A 14,076-nucleotide genomic window follows, 5' to 3' on the forward strand; every position below is an offset into this window, starting at 1 on the left:
TCTAGAAATAAAGCATGTAACTCTATTTGCATTTAAGATTACTTTACCAAATTCTGAATAGATTCCTTTAATTTCATCCTGTTTAAAATATCATTTCTGAATTATTCACAGAAGGATAATTGAAGTCCTCACTCCACCATAAATTAATTGGTTATACACTGTCTTGAATCTTAGATTATTCTATCAAATGTTTATAGGCAAGTTTTAAATGCTATAACAAAATCCTCAAAATTGCATTTTACTGGTGAAATATTTAATATTTGGAAAAACCAAATTCCAAATTGAATGTTAGCAATATGAAACAATATTTATTAGTAGTAACACAATCTTCTCTTTACATATCTAGTACCAACATAATTTACCAAATTTTGTGACAACTTAGAAAAGGGACCAAGAGGATTAAAGTTTAAGTCACAACACTTAAGTACAGGTAAGTTATTATAATAAGGTTATGAATATGGCAAAAAAATAAATTTTCTACATTATATCTTGATAGTAATACATAAAAAGGCAAATAATTTAAAAAGTATATTTTTACTTATCACCTTCAATGATACAGTAAATTTTTTAAATGCCCAGTTAATTAATGGCAACAATCCATATGCTTTCTTATCCACAACTTTTAATATATTATTTAAGATTGAGTTTATAACTCAATGTGTTCTGTGTAGAGAACCAATGAGTTAATATATACATTTCAGAAGCAAGTTGCATAGCTTTGAATCTTGGCTTCATTGCCCTAAATTACCTAAACTGTCTATATCTTGGTTTCCTCATCTGTAAATGGGAATGATAATAGTTGAATCTTCATGATAGAATTACTCTGACCATTAAATCTGTTATACATATGTAAAGCACTTAGTTAATGTATGTAAAGCATGTGTTGTCTAACACATGGTAAATATACATACCATTATTATTATTATGGTGCCATTTGTATAGTGTTTATGCAGACTTAATTTGTATAATGCAGCACTTTTTATTTGGATAGGGGTGAATAATACATACTGTGTTTACATATTATAATTGCATATCAATTATAAACAAAACAAGGTGTTAACAGTGGCTGATTTTGGATAGTGGGATAATGGTTGAATTTTGTTTTCTTCTTTTCAAAATGAGTAGCAAATAATTTCATAATTGGAAAATTAAGATAATGTATTTGCAAACAATATATACATTTTGGCATGGATTAAATTTAAAAGGTCTTCTCTAGGTGTGTAATTAAATTGGTACACCTCAAGTTTCCTGATATATGAGTCACTAATGGAGAAAATACCAAGAATATTTTGTAGAACAATAAGACCAAGCCTTTGATGTTAAGAAATGTCTAAGTCAAATATAAGATAGAATACAAAATATGCCATTCCAGTCACAAAGCACTAATGTGAAAAAGTTTTAAAAAGAGGTTTCCAAGGAAATAAACTAAGGTAGGATTTGAATTGAAGCTGAAAGAAGGACAAAATTAATTCCAGCAGAAAGGGTGGAAAGGATAAGCAAATTTTTATTTAGATTCGCATTTATAGAATACCCAGCAATTTACTACTCCTGGGTCCTTATCTCCAAAAATGAGACCATATTCTGAGAGACATCATGAACAAAGACTAATGTAATTGGTAAGTTTCTCATTTGTCTTCCTGTCTCTAGTAAGTGGATGCCCTTTGCTGAAGGAAGGTCAGCAGAACACTACAGAAAGATTTATCACCTACAATCCTCATGAATGCACCTGGGATTCAATGCTAATTTTACCAAAAGCCCTGTGGCCTATTAAATCTGTGTCACACACGGTGAGTTTGCCTCTTTCTCTATGGCTGTTGTGGTTTGTCTCCTGCACTGTCGTTAATGATTGCTTTAATGAAGGAGTTTTTCATTTATTGGAGTGAAAGATACTTCTATCTTTAAAAGTAAAGCATGCAGATTTCTGATTTTTCTTAAAATGCAAATAGTGGATTATCTAGAATCTTGGATTTTTTTTTTATTATTACAAAGATAGTTGGCATGGTGGATTGAGGTCTGAAGATTGTGAGGAATCTTACCCAGGTTTACTCCCACTTTATTTGGAGCAGCCCATTTTGAATGAATTGCACTCAAGTAAGAAGGACTGACAAGAAGACTCTGTCATACACTCAGAAAAAGATGCTGAAACACATACGTCATGGCTCAAATTCTCCCCTGGACAAATAAGGCTGCTTTGAACAGCCCTGTATGTCCAAGCAGAACAAGATGTGCATTTGGCATGCAAAGCAAGCTTTTAAAGCAAAGATTATTAAATGGCAATTTTTAAAAGATAAACGAAAATTAAAGTGGATACACGTTTGCTTTTGCTAACTTCCTTTGTACCATCTTCCTTAAGAGGCACAGAAGGTGGCCAGATGCATACAGTGCATTTATGGATTGTTGTGGAAGAAAAGTTTACTAAGACATGCAAGAACAGTGAGCAAAAATTTTAAGATTTGTTGTTGAATACTTAGATTAACTCTTGAGAATTACTACTCAAATGACTATTTTTACTACTGTGTACTTTATCCTATGGGAGCTCTACTATCCTAGGAATTATAAATGAAGTATTTGCGTGGTGCTTAAACCATGTTAAGTGGAGTCTGAAAGAATCCAGTCCCTTGATCAGATAATTATTATTTTTCTTAGATTTCAGCTGAATTCTGGACAACTACCAGTGACCATGTCACCATTCCACATTCTTTTGCCTCCTTTCAAGACAACAGGAAACATTCTATTTCCACACACAAGTGTTAACAACACTTGTATTCCTTGCCTCAGTAACGCTATGTCCTGTCATCTGAGAAGCCTGGGCATACCAACTCACTAACCCCTCACGTGCCTTTGGCCATTTCCTGGGAGTCATCCTCCCAACAGCCTTCTTCTGGCCTTCCCTACTCACCCATCTTGTTTGAATACCCTTGTCCATCCAGGCACGAACACCACCCAGAGCATACCTATAGCATAGGTTTTTTTTTTCTTTTTTCTAAATTAAGTTATAGTTGATGTACACCATTGTATGTTTCAGGTGTACAACATAGTGACACAATTTTTAAAGGTTATAGTTCATTTATAGTTATTATAAAATAGTGGCTGTATTCCCTGTGTTGTACAATATAACCTTGTACAATAGCTTATTTATTTTGTACATAGTAGTTTGTACCTCTTAATCCCCTACCCCTATGATGTCCCTCCCCCATCCCTCACCCACTGGTAACCACTAGTTGGTTCTCTTTATCTGTGAGTCTGTTTCTTTTTTGTTATATTCACTAGTTTGTTTTATTTTTTAGATTCCACATGTAAGTCATATCATACAGTAATTGTCTTCCTCTGACATATTTCTTGTTTTTTTAAAATTTATTTACTTTTGGCTGCATTGGGTCTTCACTGCTGCGCGCAGGCTTTCTCTAGTCGTGGTAAGTGCAGGCTACTCTTCGTTGTGGTGCGTGGGCTTCTCATTGTGGTGGCTTCTATGTTGCGGAGCAGGGGCTCTAGGTGCGCAGGCTTCAGTAGTTGTCCGTCGTGGGCTCTAGAGTGCAGGCTCAGTAGTTGTGGCGCAAAGGCTTAGTTGCCCTGCAGGATGTGGGATCTTTGTTTCCTGACCAGGGATGGAACCCATGTCCCCTGCACTGGCAGGCGATTCTTAACCACTGTGCCACCAAGGAAGCCCCTATCTGACATATTTTAATTAGCATAATATCCACCAAGGCCATCCATGTTGTAAATGGGAAAATTTTCTTCTTTTTTATAGCTGAGTAGTATTTCATTACATTCACCATTCAGTATGTTCGTATTTACCATTGCACTGGGGCCTACGGGAAATACTGCAGGCATTTGGTTTATTTTTAAATTAGTGTTCATTTCATGTTGGAGCATAGTTGACTTACAATGGTGTGTTGGTTTTAGGTGTGCAGCAACTTGATTCTGGTATACATAGATGTATGTCTACTCTTTTTCACATTCCTTGCCCCTATAGGTTATTACAGGCTGTTGAGTAGACTTCTCTGTGCTATACAGTACGTCCTTTTGGATGGTGTGTGTTATATATATTAGTGTGTATATGTGAATCCGGAACTGCTGATTAACCCTGCTCCCTGATGTTTCCCCTTTGGCAGCCCTAAATTGGTTTTCTAATTCTGTGAGTCTGTTTCTGGTTGGTAAATGAGTTCATTTGTGTCAGTTTTAAGATTCCACCTATAAGTAATACCCTATGATATTTGTCTTTCTCTCTCTGACTTACTTCTCTTAGTATGGTCATCCGTAGGTCCATCTATGTTGCTGCACATGGTATTATTTCCTTCTTTTTTGATGGCTAATATGCCCTTGTGTATAGGTACCACAGCGTCTTTATCCATTTTTCTTTTGATGGGCTTTTGTTTGAATCCCATTCTTGGCTATTGTCAGTAGTGCTGCAATGAACATTGGGGTGCATGTGAGTTTTCCAAGTATGGTTTTCTCCGGATATACTCCCAACAGTGGCATTGCATTACATAACAATGTTGTGTTAGTTTCAGGTGTACAACAAAGTGAATCAGTTATACATATATCCACTCTTTTTTAGATTCGTTTCCCATATAGGTCATTACAGAGTATTGAGTAGAGTTCCTTGTGCTATACAGTAGGTCCTTATTAGTTATCTATTTTATATATAGTAGTGTGTATATCTCAATCCTAATCTCCCAATCTATTCCTCTCTGCCCCCCCCCAAAACCTCTTTTCTTAATGATTTTTTAAAAATGTCTTCTTGAGAAAATGTGGCCAAGGAAAATTAATGTGGACTCATAACAATAGCTTGGCGTTTTTCCCCTTTTCCTATTTTTTGGTTCAATTTGTAGAAACTAGGGATTAGCACTGTTCCCCGAATATGTGGTAGGAATTACCTATAAACTTTTCCTTGTCTAGGGCTTTCTAAGAGAAAACTTACCATTAGTAATACAATATATTTAGTGGCTATTAGCCTATTTAAGTTGCTTTTTCATCTTTTACTAATTTTGTCACTACGTTTTTACATTGTCCATTTAATGTGGTTTTCTGATGTACTGTTAAAATATTATTCACAACATAATTTGACATGTTTCAATATGTCTTTTATATCTTTAGTTATTTCCCTTCATTCTGTATGTTGTTTGCATTCACAGTCGTTTACTGATGATCAGTTTTTTCAAATGTATGTCTGACTTACTGATCTTTAAAAAAACAGCTTTCAGTTTTGTAAACCATATTTCTGTCTTCCATTTCATTTAATGACATTATCTTTATTATTCCCTTGTTTAATTTTTTGCTGTTGTCTGTTTATTCTGTTAATCCTTTTCTGTCTTCTTTATTTGAAGGCTTAGATACTTAATATTCTTTTTTCCTCTCTAAATAATGTTTTCAAAACTGTACGTTTACCTCTATTCACTGCTGTATTACCTTTGAATTGTCTCCTGGAATGAGAAGTACACATTCTATAACAGTTCATTATGTTTTCTTAGCTCCACTTGCTGCATTGGTCTGGTATCCTTTATTTTTTTCAAATACTTGTCCCCTCACAGGGAAAATTTGCTCAGTAACCTTAATTTGATACAGAGCTTATTCATTTCATCCCAGATTCCTGTTGAAGCAAAATACTATGGTCCCTTTTTAAAATATTTATTTATTTGGCTGCATCGGGTCTTGGTTGTGGCAGGTAGGATCTTCATTGCGGCGCGTGGGCTTCTCTACTTGCCGTGCTCGGGCTTCTCTCTAGTTGTGGTGCGCAGGCTCCAGAGTGCCTGGGCTCAGTATTTGCGACCTTCTTAGACAGTTTGGCTATTATATTTACTTAGTTTTCTCAAAGAGTGAGGAACAAAATATTAAGGTTAAGAATTGAGAAAAGCTTTAAAAATTGACATCATGTAAAAGGGATACCTTCTCCCCAAGGACAACAGCAGATTATAAATTGAGCTGCCACAAATCTTCCCAGATTTTAATGTTAAATCTCATAATTTTCAACTGCTATTTTAAACAATGAATGTAAATTTCAAAAAGAAACATCATGTTCAATATGATATTAATTTTGCTCAAAATATGACATTTATATACATAAAAGATTAGAAAGTATATATGAAAATATTTAAAGTGATTATGCAGAGTACAATTTTTTAATATTTTATACATTTTCTAAATTTTCTTCAGTGTATGCATTACTTTAGCAAGTAGAAAAGAAACAATAAAAGCTAATAAGTAATGCTAATAAAAATTAAAACCAAGCTAAAATCATCCCTCTCAAAAACAAGCAAATTTGTACCACAAGTTGTCCCTTTAAAATTTTTGTCCCTTTAAAATTTTGTTTCCATAGTTTAAGAATCAAGTTATATGTTTCCTACCTGGGTCTGGCCTAAAACAGTGAATATTTTCATGTCTGGTAGATATTTATAGGTGGAATATTAAACTTTATTATTTTCAGAAGGGTTGAGCCAAATCAAAAGTTGGCTCTCTCAGTAAGACCTTTGAAAAAAAAAATTATGTTGAAAGAAAAGGGGTTCAAAAATGATTTCTACCTACCTGAAATAATGCTATAAAGGACTATGATTTCAGAGAAGGGGAAGCTAAACCTGAGAATACTACCAGCTAAATTGCTTAATACAGACCCGTGTGGCAGGAAATGTCATGGGAAGAGATGCTCTGGTCATATGAAGCAATTTCAGATCAAGCCTTCAAATCACATTACCCTTAGTGCTGCAGTAAATGACTTCTTTTTCTCATAATGGGCTTTAATCATCTGACTAGCAAGATGGGACTATGGGCTGAATAATCTTTAAAGTCCCATCCATCTCTCAGTTTCTATCTCTGATTTCACATTTATTTAATTATGAGGAAATTCGCTACCAACATATTTAAGCTATTTGTTTACCACCAAAATAATGCAAAACTATTTTATATGCAGATAAAATATCTAAAGAGCAAAAACAAAGCTATGAGATTATTAGAAGACAGTAGGAGTGAATATTTTAAGGTCAGTGTGGAAAGGCCCACTTAAAAAGGAGAAATGTCTAGATACAACCACCAACAGGCTTGGAGAAAATATTTGTAACACATATATGAGACAAGGAGTTAATATTCCTGATATACACAATGATGAAAGAAATAGAAGAAAAGAAACCATACATATAAAAATATATAAATAATACAAACCTAAAAGTCATAGGGTACCTATAGACAGCCAATAAATATAAGGAAATATGCTATCTTCGCTATTAGCAGGGAAATGCAAATGAAAACCAAATGCAATACAATATCATATGCATTGGATTTGCAATAATTAAATTAATAGCATTAAATGCTGGTTAGAATCTGTGGAAATGGATAGTATTCTACAGTTTTTGGAAGTATAAAATAGGCATAATATACTTGGAGGATACTTTAGAGTATCAATCAATTTTTTAAAAATAGATATATAATTTGATCCATCACTTTTACTTCTTGGAATCTATTCTTCAGAAAGAGTGCTATTTATATGCAAAATTATGTATAGAACACTGCAGTTTTAAGTATTATTTGTAAAGCAAAAAGCCTGGAAGGAAAAACTAAAGGTACACCAATGTAAAAATAGTACATCAGTATAATGTGCTACAACACAGCAATTTTTTTTTTTTTAATGCTTGGCTTTTTTTGTTTGTTTGTTTGTTTATTTATTTTTGGCTGTGTTGGGTCTCGTTTCTGTGCGAGGGCTTTCTCTAGTCGTGGCAAGCGGGGGCCACTCTTCATCGCGGTGCGCGAGCCTCTCACTATCGCGGCCTCTCTTGTTGGGGAGCACAGGCTCCAGACGCGCAGGCTCAGTAGTTGTGGCTCACGGGCCCAGCCGCTCCGTGGCATGTGGGATCTTCCCAGACCAGGGCTCGAACCTGTGTCCCCTGCATTAGCAGGCAGATTCTCAACCACTGCGCCGCCAGGGAAGCCCAACACAGCAATTTTTTAATGAAATAAATCTACATGTACTCACCTGAGAAAGTAGTCCATGGTAAGTGAATATTGTAAGACAAAACCAAAAGACATACTATTTGGGCTCATACTGTATATTTATATGTATGTATGTGCATGTGTGCATATATGTAGTTATGTATTTCTGTCTATATGGGCTTTAGTCTGGGTATTTATAATGATGGTGATGATGATGACAGCTAATATTTACTAGGCCCTTACCTTGTGCTAGGCACTATCCTAAGCACTTTACATGGATTGATTTAACTAATCCTCAGAACTACCATATGAACTAGAGATTAGTATTCTCCTTTTTTAAAGAGACCACAAACAGTTAGCCCAAATCACACAATAAGTGACAGAGCTAGAATTGATTTCAACAGTTGTTCTCCAGAACCTGCATCTCTTAAACCTTTAATTAAAATTCTCTGAACAGGTCTGGCCTGAAACAGGACAGTAGACCAAACGGCCTGGCCTGGATAATGTCATCAAGCTCCTAGGATCCCAAGGGTCCTAGCCTTTCTTCTCTGAGTCATCCATGAGCAGTTTGAGAGCTCTTGTGCATTTTTTTTTTTTTTTTTTTTTTCTTGCGTTATGCGGGCCTCTCACTGTTGTGGCCTCTCCCATTTGCGGAGCACAGGCTCCGGACGCGCAGGCTCAGCGGCCATGGCTCACGGGCCCAGCCGCTCCGCGGCATGTGGGATCTTCCCGAAACGGGGCACGAACCCGCGTCTCCTGCATCGGCAGGCGGACTCTCAAGCACTGTGCCACCAGGGAAGCCCTCTTGTGCATTTTTTAAAGGCTTGGGCACCTTTTCTTCAACAATAGGTAGCTGAATTCTGTCTGATCTCTCAATTAATATCTCTATGGAATAGAATGGAGGATTAGTGAATTTAAAATATTAAGGTCCTATTAGGTAAGAAATAGATTTGGGGGAAAATACTGTCACTTGTATGATGAGAAGCTTTTTATTGGTGCCACAGTAATATTGATTTAATTCTGAGGTTGGTGAGAATATTGATAATTAAGAGTTGAAGCCATGAGAAGAAATGTTCAATATTTGCATACAGTTGTACAACAATGGTGAGCTAGCGATGGACCTAGTCACATGCTTACTGTCAATGGTCAAACAATTGCATTAACAATCGGTAAAGACCCAGGTATAAACTGCTGCTTATATTTCTCTTTGTGAAAGTTTTGAAAAATGAAGTGACTATCAAAAAAAACCACAAAAAACAACTAACGCCATCATCAGGATTACGTGGAGATTATCCAGCATTTACTTTAGAAAAACAGAACAGTGATTTCCAAATCTAATTCAAACCAGATGCAGTTTAAAACAAATAAAGTAGTTTTCCAGTGAGAAAAAATTTGTCTCTTTCAGGGAATTTTAGGACAACTTTTAAGAGTCATTCAACCGTGCTGCATTTTTATCTCATTCTGTACAACAAATATGTTTCTAAAACATCTTTTCAAAACAATTATTTTGCCAGTTATACATATTCATTGCTATATATAGTTTATTTATTTATTTTTATTTTTTTCTTCCAGTTTTATTGAGATATAATTGACATACAGCACTATATAAGTTTAAGGTGTACAGCATAATGATTTGACTTACATATGTCATGAAATGATTACACAATAAGTTCAGTGAACATCTATCATCTCATATAGATACAAAATAAATAAACAAAAAAATGTTTTCCTTGTGGTGAGAACTCTTAGGATTTACTCTCTTAACTTTCATATGTAACATACAGCAGGGTTAATTATATTTATCATGCTGTATATTACATCCCGAGTACTTATTTATCTTATAACTGGAAGTTTGTACATTTTGACTACCTGCATCCAGTTCCCCCTTCTCCCACCCCCGCTGGCAACCACCTGTTTATTCTCTGTGTCTATGAGTCTGTTTCTGTTTGTTCATTTGTTTTGTCTTTTAGGTTCCATGTATAAGTGAAATCATATAGTATTTGTCTTTTTCTGTCTGACTTATTTCACTTAGTTAGCATAATACCCTCTACATTGCTATATATTTTCAATTAAAGGTAAATGCTATCCTAGTGCAAATAATAACTGAATGTTTATTGAGCATATGCTATAAATGTTCTAGTTACTTGTTATGTATATTTTATGCACAATCTAATTTAACCTTTACAACAATGTGCCTGTTTTCATATATCTGTGGGGTGTGTGTGTGTGTGTGTGTGTGTGTGTATGTTCAGTATATATTCATTACCACCACTTTATAGTTGGGGAGGTTGATGAGGTTACTAATTTGCCAAAGCCCGTATGGCTTATAAATGGAGCATCTGGAAATCAAACCCAGGTAGTTGGGTTTTTTTTAATGCAAAGTACAGATTCCTAACTACTATACTCAGTGCCCATAAGAGCTACAGGCATGAAAAGGGCCGGAAACAGGTTTCAAGCATTTTTTCCTCTCTAATTTTATCACTGGAAAACCAACTCTAAAAACCACACTAAACTGTATCTCCTAAACTACCAAGTATTTGATATATTCATTTGTCTACAAAATTTGATGCACAAACCGGTGTTTCATTCTTCTCTTTAACTTGAAGAAAGCCTTTTCTATGTTTTCTAGGACAGAAGAAAAAACAAATATAACTGCCGTATTTTTTAATGACTGCAGGAGAACATTCAATTATTTCAGTGGTTGAAACAGTTAAAATATTCAGATTTGAAACTATTTTTCTTTTTTTGAGGTAGAACTTTAAACTTTTTTTTTCTATTTCTATTTCATCATGAAACTTTAAAACTTTCTTAGCAAATGGGCAGAGCACTTTCTGCAGAAATGATTCACTTTTAGTCTCATAATCCCACGTGGGAAAGCTGAAGGAAAGTTGAAGGCTATGTAAATTGAAAATCTGTCCTGGTCATCCAAATGACAAAAGAAAGTTAACCTCCTGGTGACCTTTTGAAAGATGTCACCCTTCTCTAAAAAATTAGCTTAATTTACTTGATATGACAAGGGAAAGAAGTAAACTAGAAAGACTGCTTGGCAGAAACCTCCAGAGTCCTCATCAGCCTCTCAACATTCTCCTTCAGATTTTAGTACTCATAATTTAAAATGTTTAAAGTATGAACTTTAAGATAAATGTCACTAATTTTCAACAGGTATTTTAATGTCGAAAATTCTCCCTGAAACAAAATACTCATCAGTCTAAACCGTGTCAATAACATTAACCAATTTCACTCACCAATCTTTTTGGGCAACTGTTCTCTGTACTGTCTTATAGAAATTGCAAACAAACAAAAAATGAAACTTCCTTTGCAGAGTTATTTGATTATAATAAATACTCATTACTTGACAGTTTAATTTTGAAATTGCTCAATGAAAGGGAAAGCAACGTTTGTAGACAGGAGCTGCCCCACATAAACTCGGAGAAGCAGAAATCTTGCTAATGCTTACTGCACATGTGGAAAAGCAGCCCACACCTGCCAGTTGTTTTGGAAATGGGAGACCTGTGTCAGGCCGTGCTTCATCCTGAATGTGGCTGGCCTTTTGGACTGGCATCATAAGCTTTCCCAAATGTGTCCAGCCATGCAGCTCTAGGAGCTTTATTCACTTCGTAAATATTTCAGAATGCAATTATAGCAAAATGATTTTTAAAATCACACAGAGCCAGAACTTATAATTTTTTAAGGAAAATTTTTTATGATGAATAATTTAAATCTTATACAAAAGTTGACTTAAGAGAGTAGTGGACCCCTAAACTCCCATCACTCAACAACAATTGTTACCACTTTGCCAATTTCATTTCATCTATCCCTCCCCAACTTTCTTCCTGGTGTACTTAAAGGTAAATCCCAGACTGTGTTGTTTTACTCATAAGTATTTTACTATATCTCTAAGTGAGAATGAGGTGCTTTTATCTTTTAACCTCTTATTGTTAAGGAATATATACATTGCATTTTTGCCATTATTTAAATAATTAGATACTGCAATACTTAATAAAGGCCATAATGCAAGAGGATAGTAATTAAGACCATTGGAAAGAATGTAGTTGAAAGGGAGGGAATTTTTTCCCCATTTTTCTGCCTTCTCTTTAAGTACTCACCATGTTGTTTCCTTCTTGCAGTTTCCTTGATCATTAAGTAAATATATTTTCTGGGTCATTATAAGCTTTGAAACTAGAAAAAAAGAAAGGCCAACATAAATACAATATAAAGCATTATTATCCTTAAATATTTGAACATTTTCGTAATGATAGGTTATTATAAGGGTGCAGGATTTCATGTCATAGAAACCAGTATTTTTCTACACATTCTTAAATCAGACAGTCATAAAATAGTAAATTAGTAACCCAGCTTTTAAAATTCATGTGAAACACTTCCTGGGTTAAAGATGTTTCTGTCACACAAACTAAAAGAACATACAGGAAAAAATGGAATTAGAATCACTACATTCAACTTCGATAATCCTCTCTGTGCTATTATGTAGGCCTCATAAATTCTTTTAATCCCTACATAATTTTTATTATAATAGGTCTAAATTTTATATATTGATATATATATATATATGCCGACGTTTTAAAAAACTCTGTCACATAGATGGATGAATGGAGGGATGGGTGGATGGATAGATAGACAGGTAGATTTTTAAAATTTTGTTGCTCTTTTTAATTTTGTTTGCTTTGGGATTTTGGATCTCAGGTGCACAGAATTGAATTGATTATACTCCTTGGTTCCTGGCAAGTTTTTATTGTCAACCAGTGCACCATCTCTCTTTTATGTTTTATTTCATGATTTTTCTCATTCTTTCCTGCATCATCAGTCCCCTTCCTACCCCCACCAGGCTCCCACTCACATGCAGTTAATGTATGCTTTTCCAGTCCACATTCCACTGGGTTCATGGTCATTTGCAATGTGTGTATTCATGAAATTCATTTTTATTAATGTAGATATGCTTTTAATGGCACAAATGGCGTCACATTCTGTTTCTTACTATTCTATTCAACTTTATAGTTTTGAAATCTGCTTACACTGCTATCTTTTCCATGCTGATCATTGCCTCTGGCACTAGTATTCCTGTCTTGCATATTCATATACCACACGTTACTTAGGCCTAAAAAATATTTGCCTGTTTTTGAACTTCTAGGTTGCCTTCAACTTCTTTCTAGCACAATATGCTTTGGTGGGCATCACTGTACATGCCTCTTTGTGCATCTGTGAACAATATCACTGGAGTACACATCCAAGAGTGGAATTTGGGGGCACAAAGGATATGCCTACAGTTTTCACTAAATACTGCCAGATTGCTATCGAGATGGCTACATCATGTTAGAGCTGCCCCTCTAAATATTATATGAGATTTCTTATTTCCCCACATCCTTGCCAGCCTTTCATGTTATCTTTCTAATTTTTAACTACCTGCTGGCTATGAAATGGTGTAACAGAGCAGTAAAGTTGTAGTGGTTGTAGAGGTGAGGAGTGTCACCTCAAATGCTAGCTCTGCCACTTAATACCTGTGGGACTTTCTGTTCCTGGTTTCCTAATTTGTAAAATGAGATAATAATGATGCCTAGTTCATAGAGTTGCTGTAAGGATCAAAACAGAACCGTTATACTTTAAAAGCACATAGAATAATGGCTGACCTTTGTAAGCACTCAAATATTGGCTGTTTATGTAGTTCCTTCAATTAATAGCGAGGCCCAAATCAATGAACACTCTTTGTATATCTAGTGGCCACATGACTCCATATCTTTATGGTACTTTTTCATAAAGTTCCTTGACTTTATTCTTTCTGCATTCTTTTTTTTGTATATATTCTTGATATCCTTACTTATAGAAATTGAAAAGATTTTTCACTCAGTCTACCCCCATCATTTAATTTTGTCTTTGTTGTCCAATTTTAAAGCCATATCTTTAGTTCCATGTAGCTATCAGTTTTTCCCTTTATATTTCATGCTATTTTTGGTATTGTTTAAGAAATCTTTTTCTACTCTGAAATCATAGACACATCCAATTTTATATATTTTAAATTTTTTGAATTTGTATCTTATTTTATATCACATTATTCTAATCATTTGATAATCTTGTTGAACTTTCTTGTTCTATCAGATTGTCAGTAGGATTCTTAGACTTTTAATTTCCAGATTATCATCTGCAGAT

The sequence above is a fragment of the Lipotes vexillifer genome, unplaced genomic scaffold (genome assembly GCF_000442215.2).
Source record: "Lipotes vexillifer unplaced genomic scaffold, Lipotes_vexillifer_v1.1 scaffold1198, whole genome shotgun sequence".
NCBI classification, from domain to species: Eukaryota; Metazoa; Chordata; class Mammalia; order Artiodactyla; family Lipotidae; genus Lipotes; species Lipotes vexillifer.